Below are 16772 nucleotides of genomic sequence, written 5' to 3' on the forward strand. Positions count from 1 at the left end.
CATTTTGTGTTTCCTTTTATTTCAAATTAAATATTATTTAATTTATTTATTTTTTAAATAAATAAACACTTTTGGTATGAAGGCTGAAATGGGATTGGTCTAGAAGTCGAAGCTTGCGACGCCTCATCATTCACTTAAGTTAATGATAACTTGTGGATAATGTGATGATGTGGGTTGCCCTGTAGGCGCCACGTCCGCTTGCAGTTTATATATCTATATGTAATATTATTTTATATAATATAATGCTAGATTAAATAATTTCACTAAATATGATTTGTCACACTACATAACATAATATTGAGAGTTATAAAATTGGACATATATGTGTGTCCAACTGTAAAATAATTTAGAGTTATAAAATCAGTTACAAATTTATAACTCTAAAATATTACTCAATAATGTATAGATTAAGAATTACACGTTTGAGATTGAATTTCACAAAGCCATAATGTGATATGGTTGTTGAAGATGTGATTTTAACTCTCATTGTGTGTATGGAGGTTATAAATCATGTGGCAAGAGATTGTGACGTTTTTGGAAAAATTGAATATTAGGAGGCTAAAAAGGCCAGCGGCCGCAGCTACTGACGTTGACTGCGGCCTGGGAGGTAGGGACCAGTGGCCGTGGTCGCTAATGTCCCTAGCCGAGACCTGGGGTGTTGGTAGCCAAATCAAATTTTTTCTTTTCTCTAATTTTAACATACCAAGTAACTCCCAAATATTTATTTTAAGTCTATAAACATCTAATTAAACATTAGTAACAATCATGGGGTTGGTAGAATTTAAAATTCAAAGGATGTCTCAAAACTCTATAAATAAGAGTCTAATGCTCATTTGCAAGAAACAATTTTCTATCCACAAAGCACTTGGCTGGAAAATACACCAAAGAGGCTTGATAATTCCAAAGAGTTATTTCCTTGTGATATCCCGTAGTACTTAGAGAGTAAGGTAAATAAGCTTTTGGACAAAGGTCTTGAACCTTGTTCAAGTTGGTGATCCCCACTACTTTACACTTTGGTTGTGTGAGAGTTTGTGTTCTTTCTGTTGTTCCTATTTCATTCTTTTGTTCTTCTTGTTCTTATTTTACTTGTATTGTCATTGTTTTGAGTTTGTAGTCTTCTTCTTTTACATTTTTCTATTTACTTGTATTTTGTGCAATTGAGTTGTAACATTTCATTAATCAATTACCTTATCTATTATTTATTTTTATTTTTTTTTGCAGAGAGTTGAATTTTGATTTTCCCTATTTCCATTGAATAATATATTCTCTAACAATCAAAAGCTTATTCTTTCCTTTTTAATGGAAGTAGAAACCATAGAGATCTTGTGAGGATCCAACTTTAAAAGATGGTAAGATAAGGTGATGTTCTTCTTTGTCTTTTGTTAGAATATCTAATGGCTGTCGTGTGGTGATAGAAATGAGAAGGATAAAATTTCATGAATGAGGTTCATACAAATTTATTGATTTTTCTAATCTCTTTTGTGTTTTTACAAATATAGTGGTTAGAATAAAAGATAATTCAATATCTTGGGTTTTAGCTATATAAATACGTGTGTGAGTTATCATATTAATATAGTGTATTATATGATAATTAGAGTAATAGGAATGTGTTTATCCTATTATGTTGTGATGAGTTACCATTTATTTGGTAAATAATTAAAAATTATCTGGGAATTTTAATTTTCTCATTTAAAGTGATGAGCATCTCATTTTATGAGATAAGAAAAGATGAACCTAAGGGGGTTACATCTTTTTGTGGAAGTATCTTGCTCTTGCAAGAAAATATTGGATCAATGTGGATCCAAAATTTTGAGATAACTATTGTCTAATAGACTTTGAGTCTAAAGTGTGGTCAAATAAAAAATAATTGAGAATTATTTAGTGACAATTTTAATATTCAATGTCTCAATGATGAGATATTACAAAATTAGAGAAACAATTTTGAATCGCTCCACCAATGGTGACTAAATTGAAGAGAATTTTATTCATTTTGGTTAAAGATGGTAATTTGTTTAAATTAATCTCAATGAGGAGATAATTTTAAACTAAAACAAGAGAAATCAAAGTGTTTAAATAAATCAATGAGGGTTTATTTTTCTTTGATTTAAAGTGTTTAAATTTGACATCTTCAAATTGATTTTGATGGGAAAATCAATGGATGTCAAAATGGTGTTTTCAAAAAAATCTCAAAGAGACTCTTAGAAAATGCACAAAAGTTGTTTAAGCAACAAGAAAACTCAATCAAGCATGCAGACAATCAATAGGCTACAAATATAAATAGCATGCCTAGTAATTATAAACACGCTCAACAACATTCAATCTAATTATGCGACCATAGGGCCACTCAAGTGCACTCTACACTTGTTTCATTCAGACAAATATGGAACCGAACAAGCATAACCCGCGCTCCAATCCCTTTTTAAGCGACCATAGGGTCGTACCAGTGCGTACCGCACTTCCAAATATGAACAAACATACATTACATACATATCTCAACTATGTAAAGCACAATTACTCACACTCGAACAAACAGTTCAAGACAGAGTCATAGCTAGTTAAATCCCAAGGGCTCAAGCCCTAATTTCAACAAGGGTGCAATTTTCTTACATTTGGTCCAAGCATAAATAAGCAAGCAAGACTCCCGAGAATGATCCTCTCCCGAGTCCAAGCAGTAACCTACTCGCAACCCATGAATAACATCCTTATTATAATTTGATTCCATAAACGAACCATGGGACAAATCTCGTGCTCTCGGGACCTCCAATTTCACCAAACGGGGTGGTGAAATCGTCCCTCGAGCCCCTGGCCTATGCCCTAAATTTGAAAAAAAATTGGGCATCCTAAAATTGGCCTAGCGCCTTGGCACACCCCTGAAAGGCTGCAACGCACCCCCAAAACAGAGAACCAAGACCCTTATTTCCCTATACATGCGTCACATCGCAACCCACCCAGCGTCGCGACGCTAAGGCGATTCTGAGAATCATCCTAGCCTTGAGTTCATGCGAGCCGCGGTGCTCCAGGAATATCACTACAGCGCAACCCTGCAAACCCAGAAATTCTTGGTTTTTCCTGTGTTTTTCCCGAGCCAAAATCTCTCCAAACCCAACCCAAAGTTGACCCTAAGTCCTAATTGAGTCTAGGACTCTCAATAACACAACATAAGCATCATTTATACCCAAAAAAAAACTAAACCAAATCCTTACCGAAACTTAAACCCAAGCTAAAGTTTAAAACTCAACCAAAACTTAAACCATAACAGAATTTCACCAAAACAAAGCGTAGGATCTTACATCCACTGGGAAATCACGAACCTAAGTTGTCCTTAAACCAACTCCTAGCACCAAGCTTCAAGTTCCCAGGCCTGTCTTCCTCAAAATATTCAAAAGCTCCCCAAGCACTTCAAGATAGAGTGAGAAACGAGAGAGAGAGAGAGAGAGAGAGAGAAAGAAAGGTGAGTTGAGTTTTTGTTTTGTTCCTGATTTCTTCCTTAGTTTCTACAGAACTCTAGTGACTAATTCACTTCCTTGGCATGAAAAGACTAAATTGCCCCTAGCCAAACACTTGTTCTATAATGCCTTCAAGGGCAAAATCATCATTTGCCATCATTTCTTGCTAATCTCAATTAACACCTCATAATTTCCAAATTAACCCCGACATACCCAAATAAACCAAATAAATTCCCATTCCATAGTAAACCTCGGTAATGTACTAAATTACTAAAATACCCCTAGGTTCACCTCGAGCCAGGTATTTATCCATGTTGTAACTTTTCTGTAAACTTGCTCACTAGGATTGTCTCGTGCCGAATAACTCAAATATATCCACATAATAATGTGATCTCACTCACAAAGAACATATAATTATAATTGTACCCTCAACAGGTCGAAATTACGAAAATGCTATTTTTCACCAAAACAGGCCCACAATCACATTTAGTACACATAAGCATGCATAAATAGTCATATTATAATACAACTCATATATTTCACATAATCACACACATATTCAATTAAATTCACATATAAATCCATTTGTGCCCCTCCCGCACACTAATCAAGGCACTAAGCCTCATTAGCAAATTTGGGACGTTACAACTATCCCCTCCTAATGAAAATCTCATCCTTGAAATTTACTTCAACAGCTCGTGATGTTGATCCTTCATATCTGACTCTAGTTCCTAGGTCGCTTTCTCGACCTTATTGTTTCTCCATAGAACTTTAACTATAGGAATCGTCTTGCCCCTCAATACCGTGTCTTTTCTATCTATGATCTAAATTGGTCGCTCCTCACAAGACAAGTCTTTATGTATCTCTCTAGATCCTCATAATCCAGCACATGGGTCGGGTCCAACAAATACTTCCGAAGCATTAAGACGTAAAATATGTCATGGACCCCTGCTAATAACGGGGGAAAAACCAATCTATAGGCTACCTGCCCGATTATTTCCAGTATCTCAAAAGGTCCTACAAAACCTAGGACTCAACTTGCTCTTCCTTCCAAACCTTTTTACTCCCCGCAGTGATGAAACTCGCAGAAATACGTGGTCCCCTACCTAGATCTCCACGTTCCTACGCTTAGGGCTAGCGTAGCTTTAGTGTCTACTCTGGAAAAAAATGAGCTGACTTGGTATACATATCTACAATCACCCATACCAAGTCATGTTGTCCCGCTGTCCTAGGCAAGCCCCCACAAAATCCATAGTAACGTCTTCCCACTTCCACTCGGGAATACCTAATGGCTGTAACATCCTCGTTGGTCACTGGTGTTTAGTCTTCACCTGCTGATAGGTTAGACACTTTGCCATCAATCGCGTCTCTCTTCATCCCGGGCCACCAATACAAAAATTTTAGGTCTTGATACATCTTTGTGGTGCCTGGATGTAATGAGTATAGTTGTTGGAAAAAGCTTATACAAGATCTTTATTTATTTTCATGTATATCTAATATTAAACAAATTAATACGAGATGGCATAAAACATGTTTCTAAAATTGAATTCAAAGAGAAACAAAGAATAGAATACTTACAGTATACGCAGCGGAATTAAGAGTCCTTCCTTCAGTTTCTCTAACTCTTGTATCCTTTCTGTCGCAAAGCATTATCAAGAAATTGAACCAATCTTCTATTTTCTTCACGATCTTCCAATGTATCCTTAGAACCACCTAGACTAGTGTGGGCAATTCTCAACACATGAGATAGATATAGAGAGAAGAAGAGAAAATAACAAAGAGGCTTAGAAAAGGACTTGTGTTTAGAGAGAATCTAAAACTATCAGAAAATCTGACTTGTGACTTATCAAACTTCTTCTGTTTTGACTTCTCTCTAAGTACTCCTTTTATAGACTCAATTAGGCCATTTAATTCAATTAAAAAATCAATAAAGTAATAGCCATTTTGAAGCCCTAGGTCGAAATTATCATGGGCTATAGGCCCGTGAAATTTCCCATTTGATTATAAGCTCATTAGACTTAAAATCAAGGCCTGTATTATTTTCTATTGATTTAATTAATTAAATAATTATTTAAATCCTTTATCAAATTAATTATTTATAAATTCAACCTTGATTTAAACTTATTTATTAATTTAGATACCAATTTATCTTAATTAATAAATCTACCATAATTTCTCTTTTCTTCTCAAAATTATACAACTCTGTGAAACTATCCAAAATTGACCTGGTCAACTTTGATAATTCTAATTGATGATTAAATCAATTAATTGAGACTATCTAGATGATTTTATCCAAGGTACAATGGGGATCATGGGCCTACGAAATCAAGCTCCAATAAGTTATCATAAATCTAACAAATAAATTTACTAACTTATTAATTCCTTGTGACTCCACTATAGACTCGGAATTGCACTCTGGAATTCATAGAATGCTCTATAACAAATATAGATACGCTATTAATTATCCATTGTTACAACCATAATTCTCACTCAATCCTCTATAGACGGTCTACAATGAGATGAGACTAAAATACTATTTTACCCCTCATTGTGTTTTATCCTTAAAACACTTAGTTCCTTGTAAATGATATTTCAGTAAACTAATTGAATTACTGAAATGAGATCTCTATCATTTAACACCTTGAACCAAACTAAAAGGAAACCATCGTTTCACTTCTTCATCAGAAGCTATAGATGTTCATATCTATGATTAACACTCCCACTCAATTATACTACCGAGTTCCCAAGATGTAAGTATGGGCTAGTCCGTAGGGTAAGCTGGTAACAAACAAGTCAAAGAACTCAAATAATACAATCAGTTAGAATACTAACCACTCAGAATTGAGATTGAATTGACCTATGGTCAACTATATGATATGACTAGAATAGATAATAACGGTATGTTTACTTATCTTATCTACTGTTAATATCGGTCCTGTCCGATGTAACATATACATCCGATCTTATCTACTTTGCTAATGTTCTGGAAAGAACATAACATTACAATGCGTAAGTAGATAATATCGTAGATTGGCAAGTCAGTATAAATCTTGTGCACTGACTAATCTTAGGACTAACGTATGTTTGAACATATAATCATATTTATATTCCACTGTAATTACGTTACTATAAATACGATTAGCTATATGCTTGGTGTTGACTGTGTTTTTAGCCAACGACGTGAGAACGTCAGTAACGACAAGCCTTCAAGAGAATGTAGATGACAACAGACAGTTCAAACAAGAAAAGTAAATAACACAAGAGGTTTTATAGTGGTTCAGCCCCGATTGTTGGTAATAGCCTAATCCACTTAGAGTTGTGATTTATAGATCCGTACTCAAGATCAGATGGACTGAGCCAACTGAGTTTCTTCAGTACAGATTGCAAAAATACAAGAATTCTCTCAAATGCCAGCACTTTCTCTCTCTAGAATACTCAGACCCAAGTTTCTCTCTCTAGAAAGAAGAAGCAGAAGAAGCCCCTCTCTAATCCCATAAGCCCTCTATTTATAGGCTTAGGGTCATACAACTGATATCCCTTAGAATCGAGATATTTTATTATATTTATTACATTTAAATTACAAAGAAACATTCAAAATTCAAAATGTAACAAACCCCCCATTTGTGGGAAGAATGAGAGATTCCCGCATATCTTGTTGAAGTTGTTTCTGGGAATCTTGACTTAGTCCTCCTCTTGCTAGTTGATCCACCTCCTACTGACCACCCATGCAAGTGCTGGTCGGACATGTGCATGGTGGTAGGACATGCACTTGTTGGTCGGATGTGCATGGTGGTAGGACATGCACTTCTCTCCCCTAACATGGCACTCTCCTCTAGCTTGCCATGTTTCTCCTCGGACCAAATCCTTGGGGTCTCCTAGGACCACTCTCTTGGGGTCTCCTAGGACCACTCCCTTGGGGTCTCCTAGGACCACTCTCTTGGGGTCTCCTAGGACCACTCTCTTGAGCTCTCCTAGGATGCACTCTCCTTAGCTCTCCTAGGATGCACTCTCCTTAGCCTCCTAGGATGCATTCTCCTTAACCTCCTAGGATGTACTCTCCTTAGCTCTCCTAGGATGAATTCTCCTTAGCCTCCTAGGATGCACTTTCCTTAGCTTTCCTCGGACCAAGGTGCACTTGGCTTGGTTATGACATCTTTCAAGCAGTCCAAATTCTTCGTCAGTCTACCGGGTCCTTTATCACAACTCTGAGGAGTCAATGTATTTATTGACTATTAATGTGTCTTTTACTGATCATGCACTGCCACTTGTCACCTTTATTGCCACGTTATTGATCTCCAATTTTTGGGTATAACACTTGGGATTTAATAGAAGTTTATATTAAACAAATAATCCTGAAAATAAAACATGTGAGCAAAGTGATTGACCAAGACAAAAAATGATTTTTATTATTTTATTGATAATAAAATGTGATTACAAAGAAATTTGGTTTTAATTAGGGCATAAAACCCAAAACTTGTTTGTACTGATTTTCATTTGGGAGACCGTTATCAGCCTGCAGATCATTATCGGTACTACATGCGTAATGTACGCCGTAGTGGTGGGGCCAGGCCATAGTTGTGGGAACATTATAGGGAAGCGGTGTGCATCTGTTCGACATGAGTCATTAAACTTGTTGAATTATCCACGTATATATGGTTATGATTTATAAAGCATATATTTGAGAGGAATGCTTGTCTGAATATCTATTTTACTTGATCAAGTTTTCTTGCTGGGCCTAGGCTCATGGGTGCTTTGTGGTGCAGGTAAGGGCAAAGGATAACTAACCAGTCATGAGTTGGAGAACTCCAGGGGCAGCGCATACATACTCGGTCTGCTCGGCCACCACAGTCGAGACACTTTGAGGAACATGGGACATTTACTCGATTTGGTCGCTTAGGTCGGCTATTTCTATAATTACGATAAATTTGTATTATTGTTTTAAAAAATTTGGGATCCCATATGTTTATTCAAACCCTTTTTAAATGAGAAGTTCTAGTTTGTTGACCAAACTTTTTAATACCTAAATCATCGTTCGGTTTTAATTACACTTTTGAGTTCAAATGACTTGCATACCGAGTTAAGCACAGTTTCAAACACATAGTGTAACAATCCTGGTTTAGTAGGGTGTTACAATTTGGTATCAAAGCTTCCAAGGTTTATGGTCCTGAAGACTGACAGAACATGTATGCTCGCTGCTAATGGCAAGCTCGACTCATGGTTTGGTAATTGATGTTGTGAATATATGTGTTGAGTAAGTAATTGAATGACATGGCTTATCTTCATGCTAGAATAGAAAGCATGATATATATTATTAGAGCATGCACTACAAGAAATCTAATCTTTACCTACCAATATTTTACCTACCAATATATATTGGTAGGTAAAGGGAACCTTTACCCACCAATATTTATTCGTAAGATTTATTGGTAGGTAAATATTGCCAATATTATAATATTTTAGAAGGATGATTATCTACTAATAATATGGGTAAGTAAAGAGTGTTACCCTACACATATACTGGAGGGAAATTGTTTTGCATTTGGCGCCAATGTTTCCCTCTTATTATTTTAATTTTTAATAAAAATGATGCTGAGTTGTGTGATGATGTGTTAAAAATATCCTACATGTCATCTTACTTATTTTTAACAAAGGGTACAAATCTTAAAAACAAATAAACATTACAAAAACAAAAATTAAAATTAAATTAATTCTAACTATCAGTAAAAACAAAATCATAATAATATATATTTGATCATTTAACCCTTTCAGACAAAAAAAAATACTCTGGTCTGGTCTCTCTCCCTCTTAGAAAACCAGTCGAAGAAGCGCCCATCGAGAAGAAGCGCCCATCCTCAGCAAGAGTACCCCGGAGGCCCCGACGCTGACCATCGCCTGAGAAGAAGCGCCCATCCTCAGCGAGAGTACCCCCGAGGCCCCAACGCTGACCATCACCTGAGAAGAAGCGCCCATCCTTGCCTGAGAGAAGAACCCATACTCGCCGACCGCCACCTAAGAAGAAAAACCCAGATGTGCATGAGCGGGGTGCCTCTTTCATCCTCCCCTTTAGCCCAGAAATCCTTAGAAGGTTTATGAGAAGAAACGCCCATACTCGTATCAGATTGCATTTTAAGTTTATGCCATAATTTCAACCAAACTTGCTCCTATATATTATTTATTTGTTTTTTTTTATTTATATGACTTTTGGTAGGTTTATGCCATAATTTCAACCAAATGCCCAGGCCGCTCAATTGAATGGGGCAAGACGATCTCATCGAGGTCTACACCATCGTCGTCTATACATACTGCTAACAGCAAATACATATTCCATACATAAAGGACAGATGAAATGATTTATGAGTTTTTGTTTGGGTAGGTTCTCTTTTCTACGTATGTGTAAGCTTTCTTTTATAGGTTTTTGTTGGACCACATAGAGACTTAGAGCAAGACGAAGACTGTAATGGATTACATTGTTGTCTACACATCTTTGCTTTCTTTACTATCTTTTTCCTCATGGGGTGAATTTAGTTGAATTGGAGATTGTAAGAGTATTAGGTGATCTGTACATGTTTTACTAGAGCAGCTGAAGGAATTTTCATTTCAGTTGGGAGTTAAAAAAAAACAGAAGTACATAGGCAAAATGAGAAGGAACACAGGTGGAGAGGTCATCAAAAGCTTGTTAAACTGGGTTTGTGACCTTTTATTTTTATATTTTAAGGGGTAGAAGTCCAACAAAGACGAAAATTAATGAACAGGTGGCAATTACATTGAGAGATGGCTTGGCTTGGCATGTGAAAACAGAGTAAGATGAAGTGGTGTTAGTACCGTGAGAGCAGTAGTAGTAGTAGGGTAAGTGTGGTGTGTGTGTGTGTGCATGGAGTACAGGTTACTGTCGCACTGAATTAAGCTATATCTATCTACAACTACAAGCTATGGATGGGGGGTTTCTCTCTCTCTTTTCCATGTAGAAAAACAAGACAATCAAAGTTAAAGATCGATTTTCTTATTTTCTTATGTACAGAACATAGCCACGTTTACTGACTCACCTTCAATGGCATGTAGTACCCTTTATCTCTCTTCCTTTTTGCTCCTGTATCATTTACAATCTTTTCCAAAAGCCTTTCTTTACATATATCGCTGCAAAGTGTGGCCATGCAGCCTGCTTGGTGGGTTCAGACTTTTAAAGACCCTATAAAAATGCTCTCTCTCTTCTGTCAAACCCCCTTAGCCACTAGCAATATTAGAACTATATATATAGTAGTACTAGTACTAGTGCTCTTGAGAAATGTTTGTACTTGATGATTGGAAACTATGGTGATCATCAAATCGAGATTCTTATTATTATTATTGTTGTTGTTTTTGTTATATATGCTAAACATTATTTAAGGCATTAATTTATTGGTCATTCGTCTCATCATTTCTGTGCCTTGTTGAATTTTGATCTTATCACGTTTTGAAATTCCTACTCTCACCATTTACAACAGGGATCATCATCATGTCTTTGTAATAAAAAATAAATAAAAAATCAGGGTTGTGATGTATTATTGAGAAGAAAGAACTGGGGTTTAATTTTAAAAAGTGAGTAATTTCATGATCATCTGTTGTTTAATTACCTTAATTATTTATGCTTTTCTTATGTAGGAATTGCGTCTGGTATGAAAATCTCTTATTAAAAGTAATATGGTAGCATAGAATAGTATTGGGTCTCCAGTGACATGGAATTTGAAAGAAATTTAGTAATTATTAGATTTGATAAAAGTTTTGCTGAATGCTAGAAAGCAAACATTATTGATAAGAAAATGAGACATCAAAATATGCTATCCTGCAGAGTTGCATCTAGTTATCATATTCTACTGTGAGTTTCTATTGAACTATTGATCTTTATTTATTTTGTTCCTTTGAGTTTATTGATTGTCCGGAATGATTTGTGGCACTTGGAATCAGGTCTTGCAGATCATGATAATTACCATGAGTATTGCCGTCTCCTTGGTCGCTTCCGAGTGAATTACAAGGTACTATTATAAGGTCTTTGATATCATGTTTCCCTTTTTTGGCTATGCTAGTGCAATACGTCTTGTTATGGCTTATGTGTGTATATGATACTTCTGTGTGTAAACATGCAATGGCTGCACATTTTACATGCCTTTTGAAGCCACATCCTTATTTATCATTTTAACTTTGTTGCAGTTGTCAAAGCTCATAAATGTTGAAGGTTATAGTGATTGGATTCGTTTAGTGGCAAAATTCACTTTAAAGTCTTTGCAATCTTGGCTGGTTCGTATTATCAGTGTTAACTGTTGCACAAATTTCGTCAGCCAAAAGAGTAACACATAAAGATGGAAAAAACAGAGAGACAAGTATTGCACACACTCACATAATATTTCTGATGAAGCTCGACATGAGATATTACTTTGATAGATTAAATTCTTCTTTCTTTTTGTTAATATTTTTAGTTTCTTTATCTTTAAAATAAAATAAAATTGAACCTCATGTTACTAAATTGAACCTCCCCAAAAAATAAAATTGGTCCTATTTTGTACCAAATGATTTATCCATCTTTCTTCTTTCTTTTCTTGATGTCTCCACTACTTGGGAGTTGGGAGTGTGATGTCCATTTCAGGCCAAATTTAGTATTCTACTTTGCTTTGCCAAGCTCTCGTGTTGTAATTTCTTTTCAAATTGTATTCTCTCGTGTTGTATTCTCTTTGCCATATATGATGCCACGTAGGATGCCACATATGATGCCACGCCATCAGCACGTAAAACTACAGAAACCATGTCAGCATACACGTAGGATGCCATGTCATCAAACACGTCATCTGATGACTCATCAATTGATTTATAACTTAGTGGGGTCCACTGATTCTTTTACCTACCAGTGTTAATAAGTGTAGGTAAAGACTCTTTCCCCACTAACCTTTACCTACCAATCTCTACCAATTCAATATTGGTAGGTAAACCATATTATCCACCATTAGGCTAGTTTTACCTACACTTACAATTGGTAGGTAAAGACCCCATTTTCTTATAGTGATGGCCTATTGATTGATGTATGAATTCTATGTACATGTGTTTAAGCATTATTGTTGTATATGGATGTTGTGTGGTTGAATTTTGCTCATGGGACGACTTCTGGATGCAATTATCATGCCTGATGGGCCGAGTCATTGATTGCAGATATAGTTGGAAGTTATGCATGAAGGCAATCAATTGGACAAGGCAGTATGGATACTGAGGTCGGAGATGGTATCTAGGGCCAGAACCCTCCGCTTGCCCCTTGGAATTGGTAGTATATAAGTTCAGATATCCAAGCGAGACTCTAGAGGCAAGAGGAAGAGATTAGGAGGTTGAGGCAGCATATTCGGCCGGAGAACACTGCTCTGTTTGTGTTCGCTGGTTGTGGCTCAACCTAGGGTTTGTAATAGGTGGGAACCATTGGTTGAGAGGTTCAAGAGACATTATCCTCCAACCTTCGAGGGAGGCCTAGATCCACTAAGAGCTGAGTAGTAGATGGGCACAATTAGCTCCATCCTTGATCTTATGAGGTTGGCATGAAATGATAGAGTGGTTTGTGCCACGTACATGTTAAATGATGACTCTCAAACTTGGTGGGAAGTGGTATTCTAGACCAAGAACGTCGTAACGTTGGGCTGGGAGGAATTTATGCAGTTGTTCAATGAGAGATAATATAGATGCAATTCAAGCAACAAAGATTAACGAATTTATGAATCTAATTCAGGAAAACATGACAGTAACAAAGTATGCCATTAAATTTGATAGGTTGGCCAAGTTTGCTTTGGACTTGGTGTCGACTCATGTGGCTCAGAAGGAGTGATTTGTTCGAGGGCTCAATTTCAATCTAGCCCAGGGTCAGAATCACCCCAGTATCTGAGGTTTTTACCTATGCTCAGGAAGTAGAGAAGGCCCTTACTATTGAGGGCATAGAGGATGAAATATTGAGGGAGAGCGTCGCAGGGCGCGATGCTCGGAGAGTGGTACCATTGTGTACATGATTTGAGAAGGGCGGAGGCCCCAGTGAGCAGAAAAGAAAAGCCAATGATGTATTCGGAACCCCTGGGTCAAAAAGAGGGTTCAGAGGTGCTCAGAGTAGCCGATAGGGCGAGAAGTGGAAGACTTACCCAAAGTGCATTCGGTGTAGGAGACAACATTTGGGAGAATTTCGAGCTAAGATATGTTTCCTATGCAGCGTGGTGGGTCATTTTAAGAAAGAGTGCCCGCGATTGGGAAAGAAGGGATTGAGAGTAGACGACAATTCTGTTTTAGTTTAAGGGGTTGCTTTGATACAGGCGGAGGCTGAAGTTAGTTCCTCCATGGCGACAGGTCAAACTCTAGCATTTATTTCTCCTGTATGGTATGCGTTTATTTTGGTTTTAGGAATGTAATGGTTTATTTTTTAAGGTTATAGATGAACCGAGTTGATTTTGGATTACCTATGTTTTGGACAATGGAGCGTTATGGCCTATCGTGAATTGGTAGCCTCTAAGAGTGGAATTAGACCATTATCAATAGAGACGAATAATAGAGAGTTGTCTGTGGACCTGATAGAATCAGCAGTGAAAGAGTTTGACGTGTTATTGGGTATGGATTTGTTGGCCAAGTGGGAACGATCATAGATTGTGAGAGAAAGATGGTAATCTTTTGAGTTTGAAGGAGGAAACCTGCTTGTGAATGTGGGCGCTGTGAACAGGCCTCGCAATCCAATTACTTGGATATTGAAGGTTAGAAACCTATCCCATGGAAGATGCGTGGAATTCCTAGCTAGTGTGGTGGATATCATAAGGGATTGCATATGTTGGATCAGAGGGTCTGTAACGCCCTATACAACCAAGACTATTACACTGTGTGATAAAATAGTGCTTAACTTGCTAAGCAAGTTATTTGAACTTAAATGTGCAATTAAAGACTAAGTCAAGGTCGAGTATTAAAAGATTTGGTCAGCAAAATGGTTGTTTTTCATTAAAATATTAAGATTACACACGGGATCCCAAAAAATTAGTTTACAGACTTGTAAAAGACAAATAGATTACAACTTAGCCGTCTTAAGCGGCAAAACAAGGTTTAACCCTAGTTCCTTCCAAGCTATCCCGACCATGGCGATCGAGCAGGCTGCATATGTACACACCACCCCTGAAGCTCTCCAACTCATTGCTGGTCCCGCTATCCCTTTCCTTACCTGCACCACGTAGCACCCGTGAGCCAAGGCTCAACAAGAAAACTTAAACCAACATGCACAGCTAATCAATAGTATAAAAGCACTAAACATAAATCATCAAATTCAATTAACAATAGAATATAAATAACCAACCAATAGTAGTATTCAACTCAGTCGAATATGTAAACCAAACTCATCAATCAATAGAAATGATTAAGTATGAACCACACTTCTGTTTATGGTATAATATCCAGGTCCGGCGCCCTTAGGCCGAGTCCCCTGGTCTCTTAGCCAACCTCGGCACCCTTAGGCCGGACTGCGTTTTGCACGCTTGATGTCCTTGATACCAATTCTATATGTACCTCAATCCCATAGCATACTCAATGATTCTTTGTGCACCCATGTGAAACCTTACTGGCCGATCTAGTTTTCATTTGGTCTAACTAATATATTCCAAGTGGTACCTACCACAATATCTAGGAATCTCATAGACGCAACCGGGTCCTTTCCTTTTAAATCCAGACGTCACCATCCTCTGTTGCAATCCATAGTTGTCCCTTACTTGGTAGACTAATCCATACTCAGGATCATATCAAAATCCCCATATGACGAGCTCAGTCGATTCCACTGTAAACCTTTAACCAATAGTACTCTAACTTTTCTCTAGGAAGTGACCAATTTTCTCGACAGGCACTAAAATCTCACGCCCCAAGGCATGACGACCATAAAGCATGTGCCACCTATCTATGTCTCTTATAAGAGGTATGTAGCACCAAACTCAATCAGCTCAATACATAACAAGGAATGAGAACTAACAAGTCAACCGATCGCCTCCGAGGGACTAGCCTCGGGCTCTGACTGTACCGAGGCGGACCCTCAAACTGGGGTTGAGTAATCTATACGCCTTGGTTCTTCCAACTTCGATTTTGAGCAATCCTTCCTAACACGCCCAATTGTTCCACATAGAAAACATGCCTTCACTCTGTGTCCTCCCAAATGGTGTCTCTCACACCTGACACATACTAAATAACTTCACCAGACCTCACTGCTGCCCTGGCGGCCATCCTGTAAACTATAACCCCTCCTATCAGAACTAGGAGTAGCAGAACTATCAGTGGTCTTTCTTTTCTATTCACTGGGCATCCGCCCCTCTATCTGATCCCACAAATGGGGATACCGTTGATTGAACTTCCTACCCTACGACACTCTCAAACCATATCTTATCTTTTGCGTATTCTAAAACAGGGCCCTTCCTACTGCCTAAGCATAGATAGAAGTCTCATGCACTGGAGCGACCCTAACACTTTGTCCATCCCAGAGTTCAGTCCTCAAATGAATCGTTCCTCCAGGGCCACAATAGCTGGTACCAAATCAAAAGCGGATTTGGCAACCCATCCTATCAACATACCGGGTCTCGGTACTACTTGCCATCACACCCAACATCCTTCTGTCCCATACGCGTGACACAACCACCCTATCATGGCCTACCATTCTCATATCATTGAGGACGGAACTAATCACGACCATCTACTGATCAGATTTGAACAGACACAAACCTCCCTCAGAAATTAAAGGATATTGCTTCTAGACTCTTTCATACGATAACTCTTATCTACTTCCACCCTCAGGTTTAACCACACCGGTGACAATACTGTTAGGATATACGAAGCAGCGTTTTCCCCGATGGAGCCCACTCTCTCAATCATCTAATCTCCTTACTTTGATATGGCAGTCTCGCTTGCATACTAGCGAACATCTGCTGTGAATTCTAGGGGTAGATGAAGGGTCTGACCCTAACTATCATTTGCAACCCCCAATCTAATGATATCAGGTCCAGTTGACTATTTTGAATACATAATTTCTTAATCAACCCGCAGTCAATGAATTAATCCCTCAGCCCTGATATTCACATCCAGAATTATCCCATGGGTAGGTCCAAACAATCACAATAACCACACACACAATATACATATCAAAACACAACTCTACATTGTTCATGCAACAACTTTCAAATCCCATTTCAACCAAATACATTCATACACATCATGCTCTCTATACTAGCATGCAGATAAGGCACATAGGTTCAATTCAAACAATTAACCACATAATCATGTCATTAAGTACCTAACCATGAGTTGAGCTTATCTTTAGCGGCG

At 37.7% G+C, this 16772-nt stretch overlaps 1 long non-coding RNA gene across 1 annotated transcript; it reads left to right on the forward strand.

Annotated features, from left to right (window-relative positions):
* Positions 1–9217: 9217 nt before the first annotated feature.
* LOC133780494 (uncharacterized) lies at positions 9218–11603 on the forward strand. Its single transcript, XR_009869363.1, has 3 exons — positions 9218–9233; positions 9655–9815; positions 11388–11603. It is a non-coding gene; the product is annotated as an uncharacterized LOC133780494 (long non-coding RNA).
* Positions 11604–16772: the final 5169 nt, after the last annotated feature.

Source organism: Humulus lupulus, chromosome 5 (assembly GCF_963169125.1).
Source record: "Humulus lupulus chromosome 5, drHumLupu1.1, whole genome shotgun sequence".
Lineage (NCBI taxonomy): Eukaryota > Viridiplantae > Streptophyta > Magnoliopsida > Rosales > Cannabaceae > Humulus > Humulus lupulus.